Source organism: Taudactylus pleione, unplaced genomic scaffold (genome assembly GCF_031769625.1).
Source record: "Taudactylus pleione unplaced genomic scaffold, aTauple2 ptg000013l, whole genome shotgun sequence".
NCBI classification, from domain to species: Eukaryota; Metazoa; Chordata; class Amphibia; order Anura; family Myobatrachidae; genus Taudactylus; species Taudactylus pleione.
The window spans coordinates 3,846,852-3,854,460 of NW_028284416.1; the positions used below are offsets into that span (position 1 = coordinate 3,846,852).

Genomic DNA, 7,609 nt, shown 5'->3' on the forward strand with positions numbered 1-7,609 from the left:
GGCCCGGTAAAGGTTGACGTCTGTATATTTAATTAAATTGTGTTCCACCACATAGCTACCATTGGCTACCAAAAAAACGCGTCACTGCCGCGTTAACTTTCTTCCTCGCAATCTCCACCCGTGCCACAGATACAGCACCCCTTCAAACACGTCTCTGGACAATATCAGACCACACTATTTTGCAAGATGGCCATACCTCGGCAATAAAATGAAGGTCTCTAATCATGACTGAACGCAGATCTAAAGCAGTTCGATGTCCGAGGTCATTGCCCCCGAGATGCACCACCAACACTTTTGCATACCAAATCTCTGCAAAGCTTCCAATAATCTGCCCATTAATGCATGCCGCGAAATCCGAGCCAACAAACCAATGATGCCGTAGGAAACCACTCCAAATCAGAAGCCAAAACAAATTTAGACGCCCAAAAAACAAAAGAATGTCCCACAAATCCAAACTGGTCGTAACTCCACCATGCCTAGAAAAATAATAAAAAAGTCAGGAATGAAAATGTCAAAAAACGTACTGACTCAGTCATTCAGACAAAGACCAACAAGACGGACAAAGGACATAAGTGTAGCCAACCGGACCTGAGGCAAAAATAAAACCCCCCATGATTAAACTAATTAATAACGCCATTATATATTGAATAAAATGCCAATTAAATCGGGGGAAAATAAAATTCCTCACGGACTCCCGCAGTATGTCGGCGAGTAGTTAGGCCTCCGGTTAGCTACAAGGAAGAAGAAACTAGTAAACCCGGACGGATGTATCGACGAAAGGCCCGAGATCGCCACCGACCCAGAGATGAATCTCCGAATCTGAGCGACCCGAGGAAGCCGCAACAGTAGCAGTTCCTATGCGAAATGAATGAGTGCCGAACTCACTTGAGGCCAACCCAACCGCCGACAAGCAGCGCTTCAAGACCTGACCAAACTGGTATTTGGTAACCGGAGACCCATCCTCATGCATCAACCAAGCGCCCGTTCCCAGCGGCCTGACAAGTAGGAAAGCGCGTGCCAAGGTAACGGAGCAAATACTGGAATCAGTGCATGACCGAAGCATGATCCAACGCCCTTTACCAGCCTGGTCAGTCTTGGAATGCCACAGGTGACAAACTAACACTTCCTTCTCCACCTGAACATCAGTGGCCAGCAGAGGAGACTCGACTCGCTTGGATGGAGCAACAAACTCGCTAATACGGAACGCACCATGAAAAGCCATGGCGAAACTCAATTTAAACAGTAAGGATTCAAACTTGGAAGAACAAACTACCGAAGTCGCCTGCAATAACAGTGTTAAAAGTGGGAGGTCAATCGGACGCCTAACATCCGTAGCCGAGGGAGACAGCCTGGACCAACCACTCAAAGCCTTCGATATAAGGAAGCTCTTTGAAGGAGCGACCTGACCGTATAGTGCAGAGAAGTAAGCTACCCCCGCCAATATATGTTTTACCACAGCCAAGGAACGCCCCCTTTGATAACAAGACCAAACAAAAGCAAGCATCGCCTGATGCATGCTCTTACCGGACTGGGCCGAGGAAGCACGGAATTGCTCCCATTCAAGCCATCCCGCCTGATAGCAGCATAGCGTCTTCGGGGCTATGGCCTGTTTCGCTAACTCCTCCATGCCAGCCTGATGATCTGCCAAATATAAGGAGGACAGGGGTCACCAGCGCATCGGGCTCGAGGGGCCAGGACTCGAAATCGAAACCATTGAAAACGTGACAGCGCATCTGCAATAGAATGATCAATTCCAGGCACATGCCTTGCCACAAAACGAATATTCGAGCTAAGGAAGCGCAGGACAAGCCGAGATAACAGACAAACAACCGGCAGAGAAGAAGCACTCTGTCGGTTAATCGCCTGCACTACACCCAGGTTGTCGCACCAAAAAACTATGCAGCGATTACCCAAGCGCTCCCCCCAAATCTCCAAAGCAACCACAATGGGGAAGAGCTCAAGCAACAACATGTTCCTTGTGAGGCCTTCCTTAACCCAATCCGCCGGCCACCATGCAGCGCACCAAGAACCGGCAAGGAAAGCGCCGAAACCAGTAGACCCCGCAGCATCGGTGAAGAGCTGCACTTGGGCATTGCTACACTCAGGGGAGGGCCAAATAAGCACACCGTTAAAACGCAAAAGGAAAACTTTCCAAGTCCTAAAATCACGCTTAATCTCAGCTGAAAAACGAATGAAAAAATTAGGGCGCGTCACTCCGCAAGTAGCTCTCTCCAATTTTCTGCAAAAATTTGCCCCATCGGCATAACTCTGCAGGCAAAGTTAAGCAGGCCCAAAAGCGATTGCGTCAGGCGAAGAGACAACTTACCACATTCTAGCGCCATATCAATAGCCAACCGCAATTTTAACAACTTGTCAAATGTCAGCCGGCAGCAACAGTCCTGAGTATCAATCTCGATAGAAAGAAAGAAATACGCGTGGCAGGAAAGAAATACGCGTGGCAGGACCCTCCGTTTTATCATGCGCAATTGGAACCCCTAATGTGACAAATAAAGCCCGCACCGAGAAAAGGAGGGAGGCACAGCGGGGGGAATCTGCAGGCTCAACGCAAAGGAAATCGTCAAGGTAATGTGCTAGCCCGACCTCTCCCGTGCCTGCCACAACACACCAATGTAAGAATGTGCTGAAATGCTCGAAAAAGGCACATGACACCGAACAGCCCATAGGCAAGCATTTGTCTGTGTAGAAAGTAACCATCCGGTAATCAAAACCCCATAAACTGGAATGAATCCGGATTAAGGGGGAGTAAGCGGAAAGCTGACAACATCAATCTTGGCTAGTAATGACCCAGGCCCAGCCTCCCGAACAATCGAAAGAGCCGATTCAAATAACTGGTACTCCATAGGAATTGCATCATTGACGGAGGTTCCCTGAGGGTAAGAGATGTTGATCAGCCTGAATTTACCAGGTTCCTTCTTGGGTACCACACCCACCGGAGAAAGAACCAGGGGCCTGATTCAGACGCGTTCGCAAGCGGGTCGATGTTGCCCAAGTGCGCATGCGCACGACAGAGGCTGCTCCGTAGTGCGCATGCGCGAGACCCGGATAGCGACGAGGAAGCCGTCGCTCCGGGTCTCGCACCAAAGGGGGCGTGCTGTCGATGGTGAGTGACAGCACGCCCCCTTTGGTGGGCGTGCCTGGCCAGACGGAGGCGTTCCCATGGGAACGCCTACCGTCTGGGTCCGGCCCCACTGACATCACTAGTGATGTCAGTGGGAGTGTTTTTGGCTCTGATAGCCAAAAGCACTCCGGGCTTGCGGCCAACGAGACCCTACCGCAAGGGTCTCGTCGCAAGCCCGATGGTCACGATGGTCTTGACCATCTTTTTGGCCGCTCGCATAAGCTGTGGGTGGTCACCCACAGCTATGCGAGCGGCCAGGAGGCCGCTCCAATTTTAGATAGGACGGCCCTGATTCAGAGCGAGCGCTCTTGTCAGAGCGTCCGGCTCTGAATCAGGCCCTAGGTCCGCTAACGGAGGAAGAGGAAAGGGTTCTGCCATATGACCCAGCTCCACCTCCTTCCTGACTCTTTCGAGCACGACATGCGGCAGGGCAATGGCCGATTTCAAATTCTTAGGTGCAGAAGATGAAACCTCCCCACAGATGGGCAAACGGAAACCGTCGCGAAAACCCCTCCACAAAAACTCTGCCTGTGTCCTCTGAGGATACCTATCCAGCCATTCCTTCAATGGACCCAGGCAAACCGGGATTGGGGCTCTACTTAGCACCAGCCGTCCCTGACTGACGACCGGGAGGCTGCCCCGCTGTGGATCGGTTACAGGTTCTGGCTGGATGAGGACCCCCACATCGGAGACAGGCATGTTTAAACCGACAACGGCCTCCCGCCGGACAGCTGGAGTCGTTGAATGCATAACACCTACCCGGATTGGGAGAGGGAGGGGCCCTCCGAAATGGGGGCATAGGCCTGCGCAATCCGCTCGAAAAAACTGACAACCGAAGGCGGTTGAGTGACTTCCAGCCACACTTCAATGTCCTTACACCCAAAATCAATCGTCGCCGCACCTGATTGCTTACGACGAAATTCCACATCGTACGCACGCCATGAAGACCCCCGTGTGGACCGGTACATAGAATGAATTAAGTGCAAATAACGCACCAAATTCATATGTTCCTGCGGGCGAGTTTCCATATAGCAAGCCATAAAAATATAAAAACCCGCCAACCAATTATAATAGGAACAGTACGTATCCTCTCCAAGTTTCCTAGCCGCTCGTAAATCCCTCCTAGTCTTTGAGGTCAAGGCAAAAACGTTAATGAATTTTCCTGACTTAATGCGGTCACAAACGCTAGCCCGTAAACCTCGTAGCAGGGCCGTATAATTGCAATGCACTACACCACCCCTAGGGACCAATGGAGAGCCTTAGCTACCACTAGGGGATCGAGACCTACGAGCCGTATGCCTGGACCGATGCCTTCTATGCCTAGCCCTCTTAGCCCCCCGCTCCCCAGAACTCTCTGTACCTGAACTGGAAGAAGAGGATGAACTGACTCTTCCACTCCTGCGACGCTGTGCAGCGACTGCCGCTGTACCAGAAGGGTCCGGTTGTGTATCCTCAGTGCGAACCACACTAGTTTCGCCTGCGACAGGCTGGACCAAGGAGTCCACAGCTGGCACCTCTGTAGGAATAGAAACTGCGAGAGACAGGTTAGAAGTGTTAGGCCCCCCAACGGTGTCAATGGCAGCAGAGGGAGCACCCAAAAGACTCCCAACATCCACATTGTGAACCCCCAAAGCCCCTAAAATGTACTAGCCAAAAGGTGCTAACTGGGAAGTGAGAGAAGTTGCGCTTCCGACTTGGTCTGTACTATCCAATGGTGGCTGGGAGGGAGCCGCAGACCCTTGCAGGGACCGGAGCATGCCAACCAAATCCGTAACTGCCTTAATCGCTGCCACTGGGTCCGCTTGGGCGGAAGAAGGTGCTCCGGAAGCTCCGTGTGTCACGCTACGAGAAGTCAATCCTGACTCCACTAACGCTGAAGGGCGCCGCGGAACTACACGTGAACGACACAGTAATGTCCACTTAGCCCGCCGCACTGGAGAAAGTACACTTGGCGTTTTCCCACATAAACTAACCACACCATGCCCCCCTGATGGGGCGGACATCCCTGCCGGAGGGGCTAAAGGACCACTTGCTAGAACAGGAGACGCAGGCGCCACCATGTAACTATGAAGGCGGGAAACCAATATAGGGATACCGCTGCGCAGTGGGTTGGCACGGGCACATACCGGAAGCAGAGGAGCGGATGACTCCGCAGCACCCCCCGTCTGAGGTCTCCCAGCCAAACCCAGCGCCACTACCTGGCTATACAATAGAGGAGCTCGCTGACCAGGAATACCCCCGATAGAAGAGCCATCATCCGACGACGGGCGATCAATTCCCCTGGAAACTGCCAAGCCACGCCCCCCTTGATAACCCCTCCCCCTGGACATGCTGCAGCCACAGCACCAGGGTCTCTTAGGACATGCCCCCTGGCTTTATAACGGGCACCTCCGGACCCTAAAGTCCCCTTAGAGCCAGCCGCAACATTCGCGGTTCTCTGAGCCCTGATGACCGGGGAGCTGAAATCAATCAGCTGCTCCCCGGCGGCAAGCGCTGACTGCGCATGCGCGCGGCACCCGGACCGCCGCGACCGCACTCCGGACAAAGCAGGAGTGCAGCGGTCACGAGCGGGAGAGCCGGAGGGAGAGCGGGCGTGCTCAGTTGGGTCCGGCATATGCCCCATCAAGCCGCCGCATGAGGGGGAATGGGTAACGGCCGCGGGGCGCGTGTGCGCACCCACCCGCGGCCGGCTGGCTCGGGGAGAAGGCACGGGGGCAGAACCGCGGTGCCTAGCAGAGCCAGCTCTGGTGGGAAGATCCCCAGAGCTGGAGTGAAAAACGGGCTGGTGGGATAATCACTCTCTGGGGACTGGCCACGAGTAAGATGACAACCAACCTAATATCCAAGGGGGCTGAAAACCTGGGGCTGCACTGTTATCTCTAGTTGTGACAGGACAGACAGAAAGAATAAAGGAAAGATGGAAAGACAAAGGGCCTGATTCAGAGCCGCTCGTAAGCGGCCGCTCGTTCGTTCTGACCGATGTTCGCACATCTGCGCATGCGTACGGTTTTTAATACGCATGCGCGAACCAGTCAGTGCGGCCGAAAATCGTTTGTTTGCTATATAGCGAATGCCTGCTATTTTGAGTGACAGAAGGAGGCATATGTGGGTGGTAACAGGGGAAGGTGCTTGAAAATGGGGCGTGGAATTAGATCGCAGGCGTGCTTAAAGGTCAAAAAGGGCATTTTAAGGGTGTGCATAATTAATACAGCAGCGTCATTGACCACGTCACTTGTTTTTTTTTAACTCAGAACTGCTCGCAAAATAGCGGTTGAAAAAACCAGCCACAAGAATAGCGAGCAGTTCATACGCTGTTCGATGTACTCGATTAATCTAATAAATAGCGGACATGACGTATGGTGCGAGCGGCAAGGGGGCGTATTTTTCAAAATCACAACCGCAAGTTTTGCTCGCTCGTTCAGACTTGGAGGCGTGAACAGACCGCAATTAGCGAACGGTTCATTTGAATAGCCACCCCTTGTTTTAGAACGAACGACCGCAAATAGCGTCCGGCTCTGAATCAGGGCCTAAGACCAGAGAATAGCAGAATAGAATAGGAATAGATCACAGAATAAAGGGCAAATGCACTCTAAAATAAAGGAGCAGACAAAGCAGACTTCTCTGACCGATGGAACCGGAACAAAGAGGCAGTTAATCTGCCTAGCAGCAACTAAATTCAAGAAACTCCTCCCCCAAACCAATCCTATAGGACAGCGACCTATATAACTAAAGTATGAAATCTTAAAGGGGAAACGACACCAGCACATTACAGGAGGGGCAATGCACCCGAAACACCTCGTGGTTTATTCTCCTTCATGTTTAATGGTAAACCTTCAGTCTCATTTAGGAATCCGTAATCCACAAAACTCCCCCTCCCCCGTCCCTTGCAAGCCTCAGGGCCTCATGGGAAGCTACAGTCCCCCAATAAGTGGCGCTGGTAATGGGTTTTATATCAAAGACCGCATAATTCAAGTTTTATTTACTACAATGGTGGGCACTATTTATTCAGCGGTTAGGACCCAGCAATTTAGAAATGACAACAAAGCTTTCTGGGGATGGAGCTGTGCACCACTAACATACCTAGAAATGATTGGGGGGGGGGGGGGGAGTACTTTATTCTACCATCCGAATGACCAACATAATACGCCCAGGCTGTACATACACAATTATATAAGTCAGAAGCTGCCACATAAAACACTTACTTGCTGTGACCCGAGGGCTTCGTGTCCATAAAATTAGATTACCAGATTCTCGCCCTCAAAAAATGACAAACCACCAGTCTGTGGTCAAGCATTAGAGGGTAACACAAGAAAGGTCTATTAATTAAATGCGAATACTATTAATTGAATGTCAGGGCCGGTTGGGAGTAAATAGGCCCATTACGTGTGAATATTGGGGCTGTCTGCAGGTAGGGATGCCTAATTTTTAATTGTGGGCATAGTACCTCCTAACTTTTTGGCACTGTAAATT

The 7,609-nt window shown here is 51.6% G+C and overlaps 1 pseudogene; it reads right to left on the reverse strand.

Moving 5' to 3' along the window:
• Nucleotides 1-731: 731 nt before the first annotated feature.
• Nucleotides 732-1,639, reverse strand: LOC148542340 (uncharacterized; annotated as a pseudogene).
• Between the last annotated feature and the right edge of the window lie 5,970 nt (nucleotides 1,640-7,609).